The sequence below is a fragment of the Pyxicephalus adspersus genome, chromosome 6 (assembly GCF_032062135.1).
Source record: "Pyxicephalus adspersus chromosome 6, UCB_Pads_2.0, whole genome shotgun sequence".
Lineage (NCBI taxonomy): Eukaryota > Metazoa > Chordata > Amphibia > Anura > Pyxicephalidae > Pyxicephalus > Pyxicephalus adspersus.
In genome coordinates, this window is record NC_092863.1 from 26955180 (window position 1) to 26979485 (window position 24306).

A 24306-nucleotide genomic window follows, 5' to 3' on the forward strand; every position below is an offset into this window, starting at 1 on the left:
AACCACGAGCCCGGAACTAAACACTGGAAGCGTGCCATAAATAGACATGATTCCAGCATACACAGCCCGTCCCGGTGGATCCATCCTACCTAGGAGACAGCTGTACTACTCTTGGAACCGCAGTAAGTTATCAGCTCACGCTGACATCATTCCTCCACAGACTTCATATTCACTTATTGTTTAGATCTTTATCTCAAGTTCCTTATGCTCTATATGGCGTTTTATTTCCCCAAACAGGTAGTTTAATCTTAAAGTGAAAGCACATAAGACTTTATGGTCACAGAACTATTCTATTCCCATCATCAACCTGGTCTAGATGACCCAGCATGTACTTACACTGCTCATCAGGTAACTTCTTTTTATACATATTTTCTCTCTCCCTATATATATATATATACCACAATACCATATTAGGTTACAAAAGACCTTTTATTTTCATCTTTCAGAGTTACAGGAATATTTTCCTGCCTGATGACTAAAATAGGAACATGAATGGATAACCTTGAACACACACTAATCTTCATATATAATTTATTTTCATACAGATATATCAGTATTTTGAACCTTCAAACTTTAAATGCTTGTTTATTCACTTGAGTTATTCAACACTCAAATGTAAGTAAATATCTTTTTTACATAATTTAGATCTATTTTCTTTTCAGGTGTCACATTGAAAAGTATGGTACTAGTACCATCTCAATATTGAAATTATAGTTAAGAATTAATTCAGAAAGAGTATTTTTGATATTTGGATATTATGTACTGTTCATGAATGTCATGCACTCATTGCACACATATATTGCAAATGTGATTTTGATTGTCCTCTTAATGTATATTTATTCTTTGAATATATGTATTTAGACTGCTACACCCGTACAATAATCTATCCCTGAGGAAGCCCTTTGTGGCGAAGCATGTTGTATCTCGTACGGCAAAACGCGGTTACCCTCACTTTGTCTTTTATGACTATTTGGTTAATGCATGTATATTTATTGAACAACTAAACCCTGTGAGTATTGTAACAGGTGTTTTGCAAAAACATAGAATTTGTACTGTGTATGTATGTATTGTGTATAAACAAGTAAAGCTACAAATATACAAACAAGTTCATTAAGCATCTTCGTGACCCGCAAACCTCTTTTCTCTAACCTTTCCTTCCTTTTCATTCATACCTTGGAGGTGCAATAAGGCTAAGCCATGCATGAATGGGCACTGCCTTAAAGCGGAACTAAACCCAAAATAAAAAAAAAAACACCTTTAATCCCGCAGGCCCATCAGGAGGTTTCTTCAGTTGGGTCCCATGTTGCCCCGGTATCCGTCTTCAGCCCCGTGCAGGGGAAGCACCAGGTGCTGACATCTTCTCTCTTCTTCTGGGTTTTTCTTCCTACGACACCCGATCTTGCACTTTGCAGACGCGAGATCAGGTGACGTGGATGGGGGAAAAAGATTGCCGATTTCACTGCACATGTGTGGGATCTGCGATTTTTTTTTTTTTTTTCTTTTATTAAAGATGGGGCTTCTTCTGCACATGCCCGAGATCAGGGCAGCCAAGAGCCATCCCGGGATGCATGACGTAGGTATCCTGGGAGGCTTTGCACTGCCATTCTGTCTTGATCGCCGCGTAAATAAAACTTACACAAAATATACTATAGTGTATTTTGTGAAAAGTATTTAGACCTATTTTACAGGGGTCTTCAAAAAGTTTCTGTGCTTTTATATTTTCGTTGGAAATGGTGAGGGCGGGAGGAGGAGTAAGTGGTCGTGTCTGAGAGAATCATAAGGCTATTCTGTCTGGCATGCCGGCTGACATTGCAGGTTAGTATAAGACTTGTCACTCTGTGGTGAAGATACCTGCAAAACTTTTAAACTGCACCACAGTACCCCAATATAGTATCAGACAATAATATGTTAATATACTATTATATATTTTACTTAAGGATCTTTAAATTTCTTTATAATGAGTACTGTGAAAAGAGGGATTACTCTCTGCCCTTACATTTTAATTGTGGATAATCTTCAGGATAATAAAGTATAAAACTGTAATGTTTTCTTGACGGCTAAATACATACAAATGCAAAATACAGGAAATACAGAATCAAGTGTGGTCTTGAGATTGGATACACCCATAGATCTTGGGCACTGAGAACAAACATACACTAAGGGCTTCTGTTGATACTTGTATTGAAGCTTTAATTGTTTACATTAGTGTTTCGCAAAGAAATGTCAGTGCGTAAAAAAATAGTAAAGCACAGTACATTGTTTACCAAAAATACAGGACAATGTTATAGTCAAGTACTTTTCTGGAGAGTAAATATTCAAAATACAGTGGATGTGACATTTCACTGCAGATAAATTGATTATGGTATTTTAAAACATATGTACCAGGAATTTATAACTGGAGTGACTATATGGTGACCGTCATTCAAATCTGCAGTACACGAGAAGGAAAATGATTTTGTCACCACCTCCATCTTGTTTTTTTAGTCTCCATTGTGTAGCAGAAGTATCCATGAAAAATATACCAAGTAATCTGCTTCATTGTAGGGGTCGTGTGAACCTCCTGTTGTTGTTGTGAACTTCAGGAAAGTCAGTCAGGAAAGCTTACCTCAAAGCACCACCTTTGTTGTCATAATAGGCAGGAATAAAAGGACCCCATCAATTTTACAGAAACGTTTCACCTTACATATTGAAAGATAATGGATAATGGAATGGATGGATTGGATACTGTACATTGATAGGGAAAAAAAGAAATAGAATTCCTTGGTTTACTATATCAGAACCCATAAACAGACTAATGAAATTATTTTTGAACAAAATGGGAAAATCCCAGGAAATATGTTTTCAAAAATAAAGCTAAAGATGATTGAAAGAAAAATGTAATAATGGTCCAGCAGCCAACAGCAATGTGTTACTATGTATAATACAACTAATTTCTGCTGAACTTACTGCCAAATACTGTTCATTAATACAAACATTCATGGTAACACTGTGTATACATTTTTCTAATTATGCAGCCTTTTGCCTGGCTTAAGGTTCCCAGACATTTTTTTTGAACTGGTACAACTGCTCACACAAGTTACACAAGATAAGAGATCCTTGGTCTTCTAATTTAGTCAGGTTGCAGTCATGTAAATCTTTCGCATACACACAGAAGTTGATTTACGCCTAGCAACCAGATATGCCTGGATCATACAGTGAAATACGCATGTACAGCTTGGTGTACATTGCAGAAAAGATTGTGAACGTGCAAGTAAGTTTAATATATTGCTGAGGAGACACGGCCTGTCCTTTAACGAACAAAGGACCTACCTGCTTGTATTTTTTTTAAAGTATAGTGCTTTAGTTATTGATTTTTTTTTTACTTACCACCATTAAAATTGATAATTTATAGAGTAATTACTGTCTGAAGGAAACTTGCTTTACTTCCTGAGTTTCTGACCCAAAATTGCCATTGTTTTTTTAACTTTGCTTCCTGTTTCTTATTTCAATGACCTTGGATCCTGCCTGCTGTATGGTACTCCACCGCAAAATCCCTGCAGCTGATGTCTGTTTGTCCACTAACCACATTTTCCTGGTCAACCAAGACCATTTATACATTGCATAAATCACTACTGGACACAATAGTTAATGATAAAAGTGATAGAATTTAAGGATCAACTTTTTTATCTATAGGAAACTGATGCCTCTAATCTTTATTAGGCAGCCCCTAGCAGTTGTGATTCCTAGCCCTGTCTTTATCCCTAACCTGCTATGTCATTACCAGTACACAACTTCTATCAAGAAGCCAAAATGTAAGAACACTACTGTGTAGCTAAAATCTGGGAAGTGTCTGTAACTCATTCTGTCTTCAGCAAGTATCACTTTGACACTCAGCTAGTCTCCCGTTAAGCCCCATACAGAAGTCCAATGGACATCAGAGAATTGTTGTCAGAAACAATCTTTTCATGATCATTTCAAATGGCAGATGAATGAGTGCTGTACACACAGTGCCAGGCCATTCTGTTATATGGAAAGGGGAGATAAACAAACAGCACCCTGCAAGACAAGAGTAAGAGTGGTCATTTATAGCTTTCAATAAATATTTAAAGAAGTAGACATTTGAGTCTGTAATGTATAGAGCTTGATTGCCCTACTCCTTTGTGCCTGGCTCTCTAAATGGATGAATGATTAGAGAAAGAATGTAATACACTATTACATTGCATGTAACATTGTAAGCTGATGTGGGGAAAAGGCTTCAAGGATAATCATGTAGAACACAATTAATAACCAGCATTAATGAACTGTAGGTCAAGACTATGCTATTATGTGGTTTTAGGAATACACAGAATTAGGTGTGTAATCAATCAGTAGTATGTCCTGAAAGAATCTGTATTTTTAAGACTTTGTAGAAGAAACGGCAGTTTTCTGCTCTCGTGTTTTATCAAAACAGCATGATCTGCCAACATGTATTCTGTAACAGGTCTCCTAAAATCTGTTCCACTTAAATTTCCTTCTCTGCGTTTCAAAATTTATTGCCAGATCACAATGAAGACTCAAAGCATAAGGGTTCAATTTTATTTGTTGTGCGGTAAGCACTCCTAAATACTAATGTCCCAGATCAAGCTGTGATTAAATACCATCAAGGTAATTGTGTAGATTTATTGTGTAATAGAACATAATTTGATAATGCTGTAAAGAGCCATCCCACCATTAATAAAAATTGCTTATTAATTTTCTAAATAGCAATATTTTCTGCTGAAATGGCTGTCAGCTTTTGTGAGGCTAATAAGTCTTTACAATAATCTACAGTGTAAGGGGGATGATCTTAATAATGAAATCAGCTTTCATAATTATTTAGAAAGGATAATAAAATATCATTGTGACAAAGAGTTTATATTATTAGTGAGTCTCACAAAGAGCCAATGTAATTAAAGAGGAACTATAGTCCCACTTTGAACTTTAGCGATTCAGACAGGTGGTTATTGCAGAAAAGGACAGGCGATGTCCCTTCTGCAATAACTGCTCTTACCTGCCTGATCACCACTCAGCTGTCAAATGTAACTGAGCTGCACATGTCCACTGTATACAGTGTATCTAAAAGATTATATATGGGTCCACAACATCTGTGCTATTCACCATTATTCAAAGAAACACTTTATGTTGGACCTTCTAATTCTTAGGAATAATCCACCTATATAGTACTGCCCTAGTTGTCATCTATTTATGTTTCTCCTCCGCAAATTATTCCCACTTCCATTGAACTTCTATATTGTTAAAGCTGAAATGCAGCTGTACCTTCAGTTTTGAAAAGATGTAAAAGTTCCTCTCCTTAATGGAAATTGCTTAGTGTGATTTAATTGCATACAGTCAGTTTCTAACAGTGTGAACTGGAAGTTGCAGCAAGTCAGAACGTGCTTCATTTCCTGGATGATGGACATCAAGCGTCATTTAGCCCTCTCATCTCCAGCCTAACTGTTTGGAGGTTTAGCATCATGTGTAAGCATTGCTACAACTTTGTAGGTGGTAATGTACAGCACCCATCTGCCCTTCCTATTGCATACCGAAGCACAAAGCCAAAGTAGTCATGTCACTGGATCTAAAATGAGACATACAATTTAAATAAAACTTTTTTTTTTAAATGTCCTTGGCATGTTGAGGAAGAGTGAAAGAAAGATACAGATACAGTGGCATATCTACAAGGTCAAGCACAGCTAAGGAAGGCAAAATATCACCAGCTTCAAAAAAACAACTCAAAAGGCATAATAATATTATATATATATATATATATACCCCATGAAAATAAGAAAATTGTTTATTACAAGGTCCAAATTTTCAGGAAATATTAAATGTTAAGCATACCCATTTTAGCATTCATACACCTGACGTTTAATAAAATCTGTCTGGTTCTATATCTGGTTTGTACTAAGGTGCACCTGTTTTTTACCATGACATGCTACTATTCTTTTTTTAAAAAAAAGAAAGTGCAAATTCTGGTAAAACTATGTTACAAAATGTTTTTCTAAAGTTTTATAGTAAATACTATTGTTTAGTATTTTAACTAGTATTTGACTGTAAATGTTTGAGAGCTGAAATTTAGGGGATTTTTCTGAATCATCTGTTCACAAAAATAGTTACGTATGCATTTAACTTACATATCAACACCAATCGCAGACTACATCAGTAAATAAAAAAAACGTTTTTTATTTATAAATGTAATGGATATAATCTTTTTAGACTATACATTTGCAGAAACACATGTTAGCTCCTAATAAACAACCTGTTCTCAGAGTTGATTCAGAGCACCTGTGTACACAGGTAGACCTGTTCTTTGTACAGTTCACCAACTTTAACAAGCAATGGAGAGCTCAGTTCTGTAGTAAATAAATCCAGGTAAAAGTAGCACACACTCCTGTTTATATAAAAAAAAAGCAAGGATGAGCTAAATTCTAGGCATCATTTTTTTTTGTAGTAGAACACACACGCAGCATGTCAGCGCAGAAACATTTATTTGATGACATGCTGATTGATTACATAACCTTGTTTATTTATACATGCTTAAGGCACACATGACTGTGTTCTGTTGATTGCTTAAGCCGCTGACATAATGCTGTATGAATAATTGCACAGCACTGAATAATGGGTGTGTTTAAGTGATGCAGCCATGTGCTTTTAAATATCTTTGCCTTAGATTTATATATATATATATATATATATATATATATATATCTATCTTACACACACACACATATATACATATATACACATACACAGTTGACAATTGAAAATCCGACCACCGATAATCTGGATCCTTCATTTTTCCGGCATGAATTTCGGATCCCATTTTCAATACAGGGACTGTAGTACACTGTTTGGCCACTAATGTTTTGATGGCGTTCTGTTCTGCAGAAACAGCTCTTAGGTCTTGCTTGCTACACTAAAAACACGTTGAGATGTTCCTGCTGCCTGCTGATTGGTTGCCAATGCTTTCTGCCTTGTTTTTTTACATGTCTACCTAATGCTGTGGAACTGTGTACATGAAGCACAGTGACATGGACAGCCTTACACTCCTTGTAAAGAGCATGCTGCAGGAAAGGACTGGATAGCAGAGGTGAGCTTTGGTTAAAGGATAACTGTATTTAACAGTAAAGTACACTAAACCCCTATCAGGTAGATATAATTACCTAGGCCTGCTCCACCCTCAGCTCCTGTCCTCCTGAGTAAAAACCCAAGTACATACTTTTGCACAGGCTTATATTTAAAAGTAGACTGTAGTAGAAAAAAGTACTCCTATTTTTCGCTATAAGAGCTAAGCCTACTTTTGTATTTTAATGTTTTTATTACATTTTTCACCAAATAAATTGACAAAGGAGAAAAAGAACATGGGCAACAATAGAACACAATAGATGCAAAGGTGGCTTGAATCAAAAAAAATAAAAAATAAGTGATAAAATACAAATAGTACAAGAGACCACCCAGTAAAATTACATTATCTGTAAATGTCCAAAAAAAAGGAGGAAAGCAACACAGCAGTAGTTCACATATAAATATCATAACTGTATCATAGATGAAATAAAGTGACAAGGAAAAAAAAGTAAGTTAAACTGAGAGGGCTACTCAAAAGAAGGTAACAACTGCCACAACAATAGGAAGAAATGGGAAAGGGTGGGAAGACTTTTCAACTTGTTTGGAAACCTCTTAGGATCAACCGTTAGTAAGCATTAAATGAGATCCAGGGTTCCCAGATATCATCAAACTTGTGTAGGGTTATTTTCACAGAATGAGTAAGCCTATCATGCCCCTTGTACCGTGCTCAGAGAGAGTTGTGATATTTTGGCCGCAACATATTATTTCAAATTAGGAACTTCCAAACCCCCTTGTTTCTTAGGTGCCAACACAGTGGCCCTTTGTCCTTACTCTTTTTTCCAGCCTTAATAAACTCCATTATTTTAGACTGAAGAAGCGTTAAGTCTTTGAGGGACCTGGATAGGTCCAGAAGAGATGAAGTCTGCATAGATCTTTTTAAATAAAGGCATGTAATTGTGCTTGTAGAGAGTATTATAAGAGGGGGTAAAATGAATACCAAAATACTGAAGGGAACCATCATCCTATATAAGCTCAGTTGCCTTTCAAAGTTTTTACCAAAGTAGATGGGAGATTAATGTTAAGAGCCTGAGATTTGGATCTATTTACTTGCAAACCTGAGCACTGAGCAAACTCGTCCAATAATTTAAACAGGTTAGGCAATGTGGTTATTGGAGAGGTCACATACATTAATATGTCATCAGCAAATAAAGCACATTTATGCTCCACCCTACCACGTTTTATGCCCTTAATGTTCTTGGTTAGCACGGATAGCAATGGCTAGAGGTTCAATCGCAACGGCAAACAGAAGAGGGGACAGGGAGCACACTTGTCTAGTTCCCTTTTTAATTGGAATGAAAGAAGAAAGAAATCCCCCTAATGAGATTTTAGCTTCAGGTTTATCATATAAGGAGTGCAAAAGGTTGTTAAAGTGACAACCAAAACCAATAGTTGTAAGTACTTGGAATAATTTGACCGAGAAAGACTATCAAAAGCTTTTTGAAGATCGATGGAAACCAGCATCGCTCGTCAAGAAGAACCCTCATCCCAATTAGAATTCACTGCTAAGATAAGATCAATTGATCGTCTCGTTTGTTCAGGGGCCTGTCTATATTGCATAAAGCCCACCTGGTCTGGATGGATGTAGGCCTCTAGGAAGGAACCCAGAGCACTGAAAGAATCTTCGTCATGATCTTTAGGTCACAATTGATGAAAGAAATAGGTCTATAGTTAGAAATCTCAGAAGTGTCTTTCCCTGGTTCGGGAATCACACTTATATAGGCTCTATTTGCGTCAAACAGTAAGGACTTCTCTTAAGTAGTTAGAGTAATCAACTTAATGTTTCCTATAGTGGTGGTTATAAAACCCATCCGGACCAGGTGAGCTTCCCGTTTTGAGCAAATTGAGGGCTTTCCCTATTTCCTCAGTTGTGAAGGGTTCCTCAAGAATTAATGTGTTTTGACTTCAGTTTAGGCAGATTACCTTATCAAGAAAGGAGGACACCCCTCCATGGGGAACTGGGTCTGAACAGTTCTATAAATTTTTTTGGAAGGCCTCAAAGGCAGATAAAAATTTTTCCGGGTTTTCTGTCAACCTACCATTCCTTAGTTTATTTTTAGGATGTAAGTGAATTTTGGGTCTCATATTCAGTTCACTGATTAAAAGATTCCCTGGTTTATCTCCCCATAGAAAAAATTTATGTGAGGCCCACCTCAAGGATTTTTCTGACTTAGTGGTTAATAGTAGATTGATTTCCGTGTGCAATGAATGGTCCCTTTTATATTGTAACTGTAATTTGTTGTATTCTTTGAGTTTGTCCTCAATGAGCTTGTTCCGTGCCTTCTTACGCACAAAACCCAAACTAATGAGTTCCCCTCTAAGGTAAGCCTTGTGAGCCTCCCAATTATTAGCAAGGGAAGTAGCACCAGAATTATTGATCTGAAAAAAGCCCCTTAATAAACCCTTGACTTCTGCTTGAGTTACAGGATCAGAAATTAGGCTTTCATTAAGTCTCCACAGGAACCCGGGTTGATTCCCCTTCAAGCCCTTCAGATGCACAACTATTGGGTCACGGTCAGCCTACGGAGTGGACAAAATCTGAGCCCTCTGCAACACAGGTACAGAGTGGGACTGCAAAAAGACATGATCAATGTGAGAGTATTGATTATGAGAAGCAGAGTAGTATGTATAACCTTTGGTCGAAGAATTCATCTCCCTCCAGCTATCAACAAGATTAAATTGTTTTAGGAGGAGGGAAAGGCTCTTCAATGTTATAAAACCGCCAGTGTGCAAAAATGTACTATTAGACATTACAATAGACATTTGCAACCAGACTCCAGGGAGTCAAGCAACAGAGTAGAACTAGTCATTAGGCCTGTGTCAACAGATCAGTAGATCCTCTTCAAAAAATGAAACCCATAGAAGCCGCCAATAGTCAAGAGTAAAAAAAAAAAAAAAAGGAAAAAATGAGAAATTTTTTTTTAAAAACTAACTTCACGGTATCTTCTGCAAGTTTTTGCCACCCGCTTTAACTTTATGCCACAGTGGGTAAAATGTAGTAGGAGTTTCTTCCGCACAAGTGTACAGAGTGTCCCCTTTTGAAAGAAGATCCAAGTCTTTCAAAAGCTTCTCTCTCCTAAAAAGAAGAAAAGGCAAAGTTTTTTCATTGAACTTGAAAGAATAATTTGAGTGGGAACGCCCATCTATACTTTATCTTATGATTAATGAGAATTTGTGGCAGCAGTTTGAGCGCCCTCCTGCGTTGAATTGTGAGTGGTGTCAGATCCGAAAAGATTTTAATCTGGTGACCTTCCATCTTGATATTATCCATGCCCCTTGTTGCTCCCAGTAAAGCTTCCTTGGTTGCATAATATTGTGGCTTGGCTATTAAATCCCTTAGGGGGCCATCCGGTTTGGGCTCCACCAAAGCCCTGTGTGCCCCATCAAATTTAAGGTAAGATTTGGGTAGGTCAGGTAGTAAGGCTTGCAGAAATTTCTTTCTTGCCTCAGTGACCTCTTTTACGGATTCTGGGGGACCCCCAATAATACAGGATCTGTTTACAAAACCATCAATTTTAAGTTGCAGTACCTCCACTTGGTTATTTAGCACCGCTATCTCTTTAGAATTCTGGGAAACTCTGGAGCTTGTTTCATGCAACTTTTTCTCAAACACATCAATTTCTTGTACCCAAGCTATGTAAATGTTGCCTAAGCTCAGAAGTAATGGTGACTGTGTGTTTTGCCAGCTGTTTGCAGAAGAGAAGCCATATGTAAAAGTAATCTGTTCTCCTCTACTGGAAGTGTTGCAGAAGGATAAGAGGATGCCGAATCTGGACCCTATAACTGGGGATTGATGCATGGCACTGTATGGCTCAAACTCTTCTCTGTGCTGAGATGGAGAGTAAGCGCCTGGTGATGAGGTCTGGACCTGCTGTACTGGCTGAGGGGACCTAGGCTCTGGGGAACTGCGTTCAGCCTGGGTGCTGGCAGGAAATGATTGAGGGGATTCACTTTCCCACCCTCTGGTGTCTGTGCCCTGAGTCCTACCTTGTTTCGATGCCTGCTTATCTCATGTAGTAGTGTGCGCAGCTGAGTAATCCACCCTTACGGTGGTAATCTTAGGAGCCCGCTGCGGGGTCTGAGATCACTGAATGCGGCCTTTCGCCTTGGTCCCCATCTTACGAGACCAGAATTACAGGACTATGCCCACATTTCTAATTTTGAAATTTACTGGAAAAAATCAGAGGCTTTAAATGTGACCCTACCCCACAGATTGTTTCACAATTTACCTTTTTCTTTCCCATTTAAGTGGGTAATGGGGGCCATAAAATATTTAGGGACCTTTATCACAGCGGATCTGTCCCACACTGCTATGTTGAATTTTCTCCTTTGCTTAATCTGATAAAAACACCATTTGCAAAGGTGGAGACAGAACACGTTCTCGTGGTTTGGGTGCTGGAACATTCTTAAAATGAATGTTATGCCTAGGTTATTGTATCTCTTGCAGAAGCTTCCCATACGTATACCCACACCACTGCGAAGTATCGCTCTGAATTTATACATTTAGTATGGGGCAATGATTCCCCAGGATCAGTTTTAAGGTGCTCAGGATGTCCAATGAGTATGATTGGGGCTTTATATTCCAACCCCACAGCACGTGTAAGAGTTAACGGAGTTCTCCCTGACACCTTTTCAATTACTAATGGCACGAGGCAGGGGTGCCCCCTCTCGCCCCTATTGTTCATTATCCGGAGCATAAACTTCTTTTCTATCCAGACGCAAAGGGTGCCCTCTTGTTCTTTGTAATGATCTCAAAGTGAATAATTGGGAAGAGAGTTCTCTATATGGACCATTTATATATCTATACAGGGTGATCATATCCCCCCTTAAACGTCTCTTTTCAAGGAAGAATAGATTCAGTTCAGCTAATCACTCCTCATAGCTGAGCAACTCTCTGGATGCGGTCTTTAAGCCAGTTCTCTATCCATTTACAGATTTACTTTTTCTAAACCTATTGACCCTAACTTGCATATTAACCGTCTGTGGGGTACAGTGTCAAATGCTTTAGCAAAGTCCAAGTACACTATATCAACTGCTACTCCACTGTCTACCGGTTTACTTCCTCATAAAAAGAGAGTAAATTTGTTTGACAACTTCGAACTTTCTTGAAGCCATGCTCACTATCACTTATATTATAGTTTTCTAGCAGAAACTTCTCTGTGTGGTTCTTCATCAAACTCTTTAGGACTTTTCCAACTATGGACGTTAAACTAACCGGTCTGTAGTTACCTGGTAGTGACTTTGCTCCCTTTTTAAAGACAGGAACCACATTGGCCTTACACCAATCCCTCAGTACCTTGGCATTGACTAAAGAGTCTCTAAAAATTAGAAATATTGGCTTTTAAAAATAACCAAGCTCAGCTCTTTGTGGACACATGAATGTAATCCATCAAGTCCTGGTGCTTTGGGAACCCTAATTTTTCCCAGCTGTTTCTCAATCATATCAATTCTGAGCCTTGTGCAGCAGTAGGCCCTGTGCCTTGTCACATTCATATCAACTGCTGCTTTCACACTACTCTGGAATGTAGCAGGATGGGAAAGAGGACTTCAGATGGTCTTCTCTGAACAGCAGAGAGAGCAGCTGTTCCATTATGGCAAAAAGGCCTCTATCAGTAATCAATATCAGGAAACAAGCTATAAAATAGTCACGAGCTGGTACAAAATGGTGGTGGTTCTGGCTAAAATGTACCCAGATGTTAGCCTTCTCTGCTGGCGGTGTGGGTTGTACCTGGGTACGTTGCCACATATATTTTGGAGCTGCCCACTGCTACAGTCCTTTTGTGGAAAGGTAGCGGATGTCATTAGGCATCTTACTGGTATATCTATACATGGCACACCGGAGCTAGTTTTGCTTCACGTCTCCACCATGTCCAGGAAAAAATATTGTTCCTCCTTAATTCGCTACCAATTAAATGCTGCTAAAATGTGTATCCCTGCTTTGTGGGAATAGACAGGGCCACAGACAATGAAACAATGGATAAATAGAGTGAATGATATCAGGGCCATGGAAGATCTGTTGGCGACTGATGAACCATCTAAAGTCAAAAAACACACGTACATGGTTCTTTTGGGAACAATGTATTTGGTCAGCAGAATATCTCACATGTCAGCAATAATCCTATTATGTTCCTATTCTGGAAGGTTATATGCACTGTTCAGTGTCATTAAATGTATTACTGGAGACCGTTTCTTTTTCCCTTTTCTTCTCTTTCTTTAGTCCCCTCTCCTATCCTCACCCTTCCAACCACCTTTCTCTCTTATCTCGCCTGTTTTTCCAAGGTTATATTAAAAAAAAAAAAAAAAAAGTTTTCTGCCATTTAATGGTGTCCTGTACATTGTGCTGTCTAGTGTGTTATTGCCCAAATGCTGTATGTACTAATTAATTTTGTAATTTTTATCCTTCTGTATTCTGTTGGTTTTTTGAATATCACATTTAAAAATAAAGTTAAAAAAAAAGAAGCAAAACTGCCAATTCAGTAACATTTCACACAGGAGTCAACATTGTCAGTACAGTAAACTACTAATTTTGTGGTACCATGAAACCTGAAGTTTATAACCATAATGTCTGCAATTTGTAGTAAACGCATCATCAATGATCAATGTACAATACAGCCAACAGATAGTGTGTTTATTTTAGAATGGTGACAGGCAGGGTGTAAGTTATACCCACTGAAGGGGATTCATAAGAACCCACTGACTTGTGAGCCTATTTACTTCTCTGTGCCGAGTTTTGCGCATTTTGAATGAATGGGCTGCCAATGCACACTAGCATAGCCCAAATCTTTTTTTGCCTTTGCTCTATTGAATGAAATGGCTTGATTTAGAAATTGCATTCCATTATTAGGTCTATTATGATCTGCCAAAACCCCCAAATCCTTCTCCATTTTTGACTCCCCCAAATGTGTTTCCCCTAGACAGTATGAAGCATACATGTTGTTAGCCTCCAAGCACTTAAAGAATATAGACATCCTGTATGGACCTAATTTCATTACATAGTTTTGTCATCTACAAACACAGAAATGGTACTTTTAACCCCCAAATCATCATCATTTATCATTATAAAGATGTTAAACAGTAAAGAGCCCAACTCTTGAACCCTGAGGTACACCAATAATAACCTTAGACCATTCAGAGTATGAATCATTAATCACTACTCCAAGGATTCAGTCTTTAAGCCAGTTCTCTATCTATTTACAGATTGAATTTTCTAAACCTGTAGACCCTATCTTGCACATTACAAATTATAGGTCAAATTATAAAATAAATATAGGTCAATAATAAAAGCAAATAGTAGAAAAAAAAAAAAAGCAGTGAAACATTAAAAGGGTTATCTCTGCTTTTATAAATGGGCACCATAGTGCAAAGGCAGGCTTAACAGCCTACTAATGGCAGACTTTGCCAGTGACAATAACAGGATGTTAGGACAAAGATACAGGCCTCTTGTGAGTAAAGTAAATCTTTAATACAAGTATTTATCTGTAAATGTTTTGTTTCAGCAAGTTCTATAGATAAGCTGGATGCTTTTTTTGAAGGACAGAATATAACAGGTTATTAAAGATTTTAAGTAAAGTTAACAGACTGTTGATCCAGGGAACATCCGATTGCCTCATAGAATTAGGAAGGATTTTTTTTCCCCTGGAACTTTAGAGGAAACGCCCTTTAAAAAAAAAAAAAAAAAAAAAAAAGGGTGCAGCACCGCCCCCTAATTCTCGGCCGCCTAGGCGGTCAAGCATGAGTGGGAGCACAAAGCCTCCCGGGGATACATACGTCATGCATCTTGGGAGGCTCTGGGGCCCTCCTTCTGCGCATGCCCGAGCCTTTTTGCGCAAGGAGAAAAATTTGCCCATCTCACGCAAGCGCAGTGAGATCTGAACTTTTTTTTTCATCCTACCTTACCCGATCCCATGCCTGGGTCGAGTGACATAGGATGAAGAACCCGAAAGTACCCAAAGTGCCGCCTCCGGGACGGATGCCGGGACGACGCGGGACCCGATGCAGGACAGCCCCGGAGTGATCAGACTACCCTGCCGGATTGAAGGTAAATGTATTTTTTTTTTTTTTGAGTTTAGTTCCTCTTTAAGGTCAAAAATGGAGTAAATGTGGGTGTGCCAGATGCCAGTAATTCAGGCAGTAGAGGAGCTTCTGGCAGCCACCTGGATGTCTCAGAACAGAGCAGGAGTGGAGAATAGGTAAGTAATCTCTCACAAGTATAGCGTGTATCAAAACAAGGTTAAAAAATATTATTTTAAAGAAAAAAACGGACTGTGTAATACGATAACATAAAGCAAGTCTAGAGATACATTAACATCACCGAGTGATGACATTTTTTGTTATCTTGTTACACTGGCATCTGGGGGTGGGATACAATAGGCAGTAAGTACACGTAGTCCCCAGGTTACATGCGTTAATCACAAACAAAGCAAAAAAAAAAAATTTTTTATAGAGCCTACACATTCATTAACTTCTGGAACAAGCTGTGCTTTAATATGCAAAAAAAAAAACAACTGCAGAGTTTGTCTTGGTCATTAAAGAGTTACAAGATGTTGCTGAGCTTTTTAGCAAAAGATTTCTTCTGCAAGTCATGCAAACCACTCCCCTCCCGCTATCAAGCCTCTGTCCTGCACATGAGCAAGCAGGGAAGACCCGTTCGTATCTAGGAGTCGTTTGTATGTCGAGTGTCCTTAACTCAGGGACTACCTGTAGTCAGTTCTTGAAAACAATGTGTTGGAAGCAGGAAAATGGACAAGGTTAAAGTTCTAAGGAACTGTGTCAATGGCTAGATGACTGGGTCAGAGCATCTCTAAAATATCGGGTCTTGTGGGGTGTTCCCAGTATGCAGTAGTTAGTACCTACTAAAAGTCAAAAGCGGTCTAAGTGTCGAAATTTATGCCTCTAATGACCCATGTGCACCTTTAAGAGATAATATGGCCATGTGAGTATCAGAACCAAATCAATAAATCATGGGAAAAGTGAACAATCAGGTGTATGTGCAATAATTAAGAGAGAAGAGATGTCAGCAGGATGCATTAAGGGAAACAGACAGCTCAAGAAAACATTGTGACTGCTGCTAACATCTTAACTCCAGACCACAGAACACCTCTAGAGGTCTTGTGGAGTCAACTTATTTATAGGTTAAAGCTGTATTGGTGGCAGAAAAAGAAACCTTTACAATGTAAGTAAATAAAAAAGTTAGTAACCAGCAACAATGGAACCAAGGATCTGATGTAAAGGTTTCCAAACTCCACAGCAGCAACATATATAGTCCCACCCAAAATACAACAGACTTGTATACCTTTCTCTTTATAGCCTCAACAACAGCCAGACAAGAGGGAGCCAGCAGGTATAGTCCTTGCTTTCTTGCCTCCACTGTACTTAAGTAGTGAAACAGTGCATTACAGTTACTGAGCATATTAGTAATGATTATATTTTATTCATGTGGTATAAATTGTTACTATAACTGTGTTTGTGTTAAATGGTGCTGGTCTTACTTCTATCCTAAAAAAGGTAGATCTAAACTGAAAAAAAAAAAAATTTTTCACTGCACAGAGAACATTTGCAGGTGTTTATTATACCTATGCACTGTCATGAAAATGTATTTCAAACTGTCTTGAATTTTCCCTAAATTATTTCACTTCCTGTGTGGGTGCCTAGTCATTTCTGTACTGTAGCTGTATATCTGCAGGGGTCAGCAACTGCTACCTCTAACTGCTAGTCCCCAGATTTGGAGTTAGGTTTGGTGACTGTCACTATGGTGTTGCTCGCTGTTCTCCTTAATGGAGGTTCTGACTTGGGGAAGCAAAACCCTGTCTATAACATGATGTAAATCAGTAATAGGGGGAGATCAAGTGCAAAGAAAGGCAATACTGAATTCTGGTGACTATTACAGTTTTTTATCAATTCCATTTATAACGATATGTCCATTTAAATGTATTCAGTCATATCAACTCACCCTAAGTGAAGGCAGCTACCCAGTTTTTGCTTCTTTTCCTTTGCCTTCCTCTACAGATCTATCTCCATTTCTCTAATTTACTGGAGACCTGACCAAGCCCCATTACTCTACACAGTTTACTGGTGACCCTATGCTAGATATGTGTAGTGCTTCAAATTGTTGTCACAGCATCCGTTCTCATTCTGCATGTATAGATACTGCACAGAACCACTTTTTTTTATCCATTTTCAGTATTTTGTCCCTAATCTATGATTACAGAAGCTGCAGAGTTGCATTTCCTTGGTATTTATGCTGGTTTTTATCTTCAGTATGTTTTTTATTCCGCATGCTAGAATAATGCGCAGTGATATTTCTTGTATTCTGTATGCTGGGCCTAATTCTCAGTATCTGTTTCTTGTATCTGTTCTTAATCTACAGGATGATGCACAGTAATATCCTTGTTCTGTATGTTTGAATGCTGTACTGTAAGACTCCTCTTGCCGTTTGCAGAAACTCTGCACAGTATACCTTTTGTTGTTCTGTATGCTGAATGTATTTCTCATGTATTCAGTATATCTTATGTCTTCAAGGACACGGGAAGGTCTTCCATCCTGTAAGTTATCTGTTTTTATCCACTAAGTGACCTGGAATACTTCCAGTTACTGCATAACACCCCTTATTTTATTGTGTGCATTCATAAATTCTGTTTTTTGTCAAGCCTCTTAAACAATGTATTCAGACTCACAGCACATGCCTTATTCTTTTCACTCTATTAACTGTTCTTCCAGCCTGACATTCCTTAAATACTAAGTCCACAGGGTAACAACACTGCTGTGTACTCTCCTTGTCAATTAATTGTCAAAAGCCAAAACGTTACCGAGAGCTTTTAAACAGTTTAATGATAAGAAAACAGGTTAGATCACCCAGAGGGCACAGGCATACAGCTAAACGTCAGTCCGATCTTCATTCTAGCACATCTGTGTAGGTTCCTGTACTGAAATTGCTTGCTTTGAGTTCACTGCTTTCTGTCAGCTTTCTTTTGGTATTAAAAGCCACAGCAAGCCAGAGACAACCTGCCTCACTTCCTTGCAGATGGACATCCAGTTTATTTTAGCTCTTTTCTCCTTAGCTTGTTTCTGGTCCACCCCATTCATTCACTGGATTTCACTTCTTATAATGAGCCTGATTTATTAAAAGCTCTCCAAGGCTGGAAAGTATACACTTTTATCAGTGAAGCTGGGTGATCCAAAAAAACCTAAATGGATCTGGTCCAACGACTAACAAATAGCAAATGATTAGGAAATCCATTCCAGGTTGGCTGGATCACCCAGCTTCACTGATGAAAGAGAATCCTCTCCAGCCTTGGAGAGCTTTATTAAATCAGGCCCAATAACAGAGTTTTACAGTTACATATGGGTATTACCTAGAATTGTATCCATGCAAATGCTACACAGGAACAACAAGATCAATTTAGAACTATTTGAAAATGCTAGTCATGTTCAAAAGTTTTGGCAGTAACACAAATGTTGTAGTTTGCAAACCTTGCTGCTTCAGTGTTTTTTGAATATTTTTTTACATATTTCCAAGGTATACTGTAAAACAAACAAACATTTCAAAGTTTCAAATGCTTTTATTGGAAAACATATAAACTTTATGCAAATAGCCAATATTTACAGTGTTGACCTCTCTTTTTTAATTTGCTCTAGCTTTCTGGAAATCAACTTCTGTGCCATATCCTGACTGATGGTGATTCATGATTGGAAGCTGCATATTGTGCTCAACATTTGTGTCACTGCCAAAATATTTGGCCATTAATGTACAAAGTGCCTGCTTTATTTTTACCTTACAAATATTTTAGGCTCAGATCAGGTGAAGATAAAGGATTAATACAATAAAATAAAAAGTATAATGATTGTGGCTCAGTTTCATTTTATTTTGCTATGTTTATATGTTTTGAAACATTTTTGCTATTTGTATAAAATCCTAATTTTGAAAATAAAAATGTATTAAAGTCTACACCCAATACTGTACTCATAGGGCCTAATGATAATACGAATTATAGGACAAGAGTACACTTTACTCTGTGATGTCCAAGGAATGTAGATACTGTGCCTGCATGGGTCACCTGGAAAGGAAATAGGTGGGTTGGGTTCCTAGTAAGCCACTTTTACATTGGTGATTCTTTTTAAGTCCACTGAAGTGTTAAGGTTCCCCTCCTACCACAGATATGTTGACTATTATTATTATTATTATTAATAATATTAATAAACATGATTTATATAGCTACTATAGTTTAAACCAGTGATCAGTGGATCTAATTAAACCACATCCGAATTAGTATATCTCAGGTTTACAGGGAGAATCATGTTGTCCCAATTTTTAGAAGGGATTTTTTGTGGTATTTCATCACTACACATCTATACAGCTGTTAAAAACCATTCATATTTTATTTCCAAGCATTGTTAAAACATATTATATTAAAACAACAGTCATAGCATATGCCTCATTACATACAAGCCTATTTTTACCCTGGAACAATACAGAGTTCAAATGTATTTGTGTGTAGATTTCCTTACTTTCAACGCATTTCACAGAACACAGTCAGCTGCATCAGGAAAGAGGAGGTAAGTATTCTAGATCAGAAAACATATACATAGTAAAGTATTTGTTTTTTGAACTACATATCAATGTCAGAAAAAAAAGTAAAAGAAAAAAACAGTTAAGTTACTTGCATCAATTTGAAATTGTACAACACTCAGTCATTTATCCAGCCGAGGAACCAGTAGTCACTAAGTGGAGGTCAAGGAGAAGGAGGGAGGAGCGCACCTCAATGAGTGAGGATTAACTTAGCAGCTGGATTGATTTTGTAATCTTCCAAATCACCCATATTAGATTTTTTTTTATATATAGAGATCACTTACCTCCTTACAACTAGAACATAATAAATCATATTTCCTTTCAATGTTATACTCACGATCCCGGCTTTGCCTCCTTCCAGATGAAATAGAAAAATAAGTGTGGGGGCATATGACAGCCTAATATCTTAGTATGTAACAGTGCAAATATCAGGTCTTTGCGATTCTTAAAACAGTTTTTTCTTTTAGTGAGAAGCTGTGATGGCAGAGGCACAAGCAAGTTTCTTGTCGTTGAAGTTACGGGCCGTCATTAAGTTTTTGTTTCTCTAGGGAAAGTCCGTAAAGGACATTCACACTGAGATGTCACAAACACTGGGGAAGAAGTGTCGTTCCTACAGCACAAAAACCCGGATATCTCGTTTCAAGACTGGGCATTTCACTATTGAAGATGAGCCCCTTAGTGGGCGCCCCCCAACCTCAACTGACCCTGCAACCTGAAGGGGCAATGTTTTGAGGACGTTTCTGATGTCAAAGTTGCTGCTGAGAGCTGGTTTGCGGTCCAACCAAAGGACTTTTATTTGGACGGTCTAGAAAAGCTGCAACTATATGTTGAATAAATGTGTTATTTAATAACTCTGGTTCTTTTCTTTCTGGGCAACGCCAGGAACTTCTCAGCGCCCCCTCGTATTTACACTTCAGACTATAAAGGCATTACTACTTTGTTCCATTTATAATCACCTAGATTGGCATCATTAATAATTATATTGTCTCTATATAATAAAATTCTTTCCTAAATCCTCTCTGAATTTATCTGCCACAGGATTATTGTTAAAGAGTAACTAAACTCAAAACTGCCAAAAAAAAAAAAAATACACTTACCGATCCATCCGGGGGTGTCTTGCATCTGGTCCTGCATCGTCCTGGCATCCGTCCCGGAGCCGGCACTCTGGGCGCCGCCATCTTCTCCTCTTTTTATTGGTTCCTAATCCTACATCACCCGACCCAGGTGCAAGACTGGGTGACGCAGGATGAAAAAGAAATTTGCGCATGCGTTAGATTGGCAAATTTTTGTATTTGCGCAAAAAGGCTCCTTCTGCGCATGACCGAGCGAAGGAGCACCCAAGTGGAGTATCCCGGTAGGCTTTGTGCTCCCATTCATTCTCGACTGCCTAGGCGATCGAGAATTAGGGGGCGGTGCTGTATCTATTTTTCAACAAAAAAAAAGTGTGTTGCACTTAAAAAAAAAACCCAGAATTTTTACCTTACGTAAAAGGGTTGTTTACCGTTTTATGTTAAGTGAAAATTCGGAGTTTAGGTACACTTTAATCTATATAGTGTCATTCGTCTATTTAGCTTCCTTATAGTCAAAGTTATAGTTATGTTATCTTATATTTCATTGAAATATCCACCTGTAAACTGTTCCATTTGATTAATTATAAGGAGAAAAAGGTACTCACATTGCAGAAAGGAATAGAATATTTAGGGGGAAAAATTGAACAGTGTTGCGAGCTGGAAGTTTTGTCTTGCCTCTCCAAGGAGCACTCCTACCTCCCCTCTCCCCAAGTATCCGCTTATATTGTCATTGATTTTTCTGCAGGGTCTCGTGACCTGCAGCTAGCGTGCTGTGCGACTTCCTGTGTCGCAATAATGCACGCCAGCCTCCTTCGTAACATCCCCAAGGGTGTGTAGGGAGACTGCCGAGATTGGCAGTGCAGGGGATGGAGAGACATATGACTATGGCCCCACCTTCTGACACTTCATCTGCTGGCTGACCAGATTGCCAATCTAGGCATCCCGAGACTGTGGGCCTGATTTATTAAAGTGCTCCAAGGCTGGAGATGATACACTTTTATCAGTGAAGCTGGGTGATCTTGCAAACCTGGAATGGATATGGTCAAGGATTGAAAACATTTGCTAATAAGCTGATATGCCGTGCAATCCTGCGGGTCCAGTTTTAGTTGGCTGTGCTTTACTATTAATTATTCTCAGGGATCATAATTATCCACAAATATACTTATTCATTTAAAAATAAAATTTAAATCATACATATTGGTTCATAAAAAAAAAAAAATTTGATACATAGATATATAGTTGTTTTCAAATGTAACTATGTATATATATGTATATACAGCATATTCTGGTAGGGAGAGAGTTCATTCCTCTTGATGTCTTTACAGAAAGGATTAAAAATGAGATTGCTTCATTCAGACCTGGATAGCGGGTAGCATTTAATTTGAAAATCCAACTAGTCTCTCTCTGTAGCAGTGTTTTGTCAAAATCACCCTCTCGTCTATTTCTGTGAATGCGGTCAAGGGCAATAAATCTGATTGAATTCAAATAAAATTATGTTTAATGGCTGTGTTTTTACTTAGCGTCATAGTTCTCCCCAGAGGTTTTTAGCCGGTTGCTCCGCCCGGCTGATTTGAATACCCCGCCCAGCTCTCGTCCTCGGATGCACGGATCTCAGGCTGCTCTGTGTCATCCGTTCAGAGGATTGCACACAGCTCAGCCTTCATGTGAAGGAGACACAGGCAGCCCCGCCCCCATCTCATAGCACGAGCTCTGTCTGTGAAATGTATCCATCTCTAGCTCTGCGTGTGAATTCTGCATCCTCACAGCTCTGTGTGTACAAACCTCCATATCTCCTAATATGTATGTCACAATGACCTGTAATTTTCAGGGTGTACAGGGGACCCTCATAGATACTAGGTATTACAATTTCAGCCCCCCAGCTTTAAAGAATTTCAAGATACGGAGGTCACAAATGTAAAAAGTTATGAAAATTGAACTTTGGGGTTGCTGTTTCAGAGGAAAGTGGAACTAGGAGTCCTAAATTGAAAGTGCAAATTGGGGACCCCGGAGCCACTAACATAGCAAGGAGCATTGGGGTGGGGCCCCTAAATATATACCTACTTGTCAAACTACTGTCTGCTTCTCTTCTTTTTACACCAATTTCTCTGGGGGTAGGGGGTACAAAACTGAAAATATAGGTGCAAGTGTCGGGCACATTCTCCCCTTACAATCTCATTACTACAGCATCATTAGAACATAAAACACTCTGCCCATTAAAATGGGCCTCGCTGCCCTGTTACACATTCCTGTCCACTTATCTAACATTCTGAACTTCAGTTGGGGAATGGGGAGGTGTAAGAAACCAAAAATATAGGTACAAGTGGGGAACATCTGTGACTAAAATCCCCTAAAACTTCATCACTATGGTATCATTAGAAAATGGACTCTGCCCACTAAATTTTATTGAGGTTGAGGTACTGGAAGGTTACAGTCGTGTGTAACAAGGAAGTGCATTTGGATGGACAGTTTTTTTTTTAATGTTGTAATGATGCCGTGGTGATAAAAGGTGATCGCCACACGTGTCTCCCACTTCAACCTATATTTTTGTTTCCCTGCACCTCTTACTTCTGGAGAAATTGGCGTTTGAGGTAAGATGCAGACAGATATGTGTAACAGAGCAGGCAGCACATTTTGCTAGGTAGAGATTTATGTTCTCATAATGCCATAGTAATTACATTTTAAAAAGGTTTAGCCACAAGTGTCCTCCACTTGCACCTACAGTTTCAGTTTCCTATCCCTCAAGTTAATACAACCAACGGTTTAGGAGATATGAAGGTTTGAACACAGCGAGTTGTTAGGATGCAGAATATGACAAGCAGCTTTTACACTCACATTGCTATCACACTGCACTGCTGATGACATTACACACTGCGGATAAACGTCACAAACTGTTTTTATATAGAATATGGACAGTGATGAGAGGGGGTCACTGGCTGTCTTGTCCCCATCTGATATCACATGCATGATGCTATTAAAGCATCGCCACATTTTTAACATTATATTAAAGAGTGACTTTGTTATGTAATGGAAAAATGTGCGTTGTTTGTTTTTACACTTTTGTGGAGAGGACCTCTCCCCTTCAGTCTTCACTTCCATTTCGGTAAAGACCGAAGAGGAAATCCACAGCCTCCTGGAATATTTGTGTCACATATCCCAAAAGGCTTTGCATTGCTCCTTGTGTGCATGCACCTTCAGGATTTCTTATAATGTAAAAAAAGTGTTCAATCTAATGCATGCGCAGTGCAAGGCAGCATTGGACGTACAAGTGAGCATCAGAGAAAAGGTGGAAGCTGAGCCAGCATGGGCCTGCTGGGCTAATTTTGTAAAAGAATCAAGTGAAAAAAAAATGTTTTCACAAAAGTTCACTTTAACTAAATATAGACACAGGAGCAAATCTGAAGTACGGCTGAATTCACACCGGCTGTAAGGTTACATTTGTCCATTCCTCATGCCAGGAACTACTACTGCTTAAAAAACTTCTAGCTCTGAAAAAGCCCAGCACTTACTGCCTGTTACCAATCCTAGGTGCCCAGCACTTACCGCCTGTTACCA

At 38.6% G+C, this 24306-nt stretch overlaps 1 protein-coding gene and 2 long non-coding RNA genes across 14 annotated transcripts in view; 1 reads left to right on the forward strand and 2 right to left on the reverse strand.

Annotated features, from left to right (window-relative positions):
- LOC140333364 (uncharacterized) lies at nt 1-20697 on the forward strand. Its single transcript, XR_011921344.1, has 3 exons — nt 1-122; nt 238-348; nt 18754-20697. It is a non-coding gene; the product is annotated as an uncharacterized lncRNA (long non-coding RNA).
- The window catches only part of CDC14B (cell division cycle 14B), a 93144-nt gene that overhangs the window by 49202 nt on the left and 19636 nt on the right, over nt 1-24306 (reverse strand). The gene's annotated exons all lie outside the window — the stretch shown is intronic.
- The window catches only part of LOC140333365 (uncharacterized), a 16108-nt gene continuing 11800 nt past the window's right edge, over nt 19999-24306 (reverse strand). The window contains exon 2 of the long non-coding RNA XR_011921345.1: nt 19999-20916. This is a non-coding gene — a long non-coding RNA (uncharacterized lncRNA). The remainder of the gene's footprint in view (nt 20917-24306) is intronic.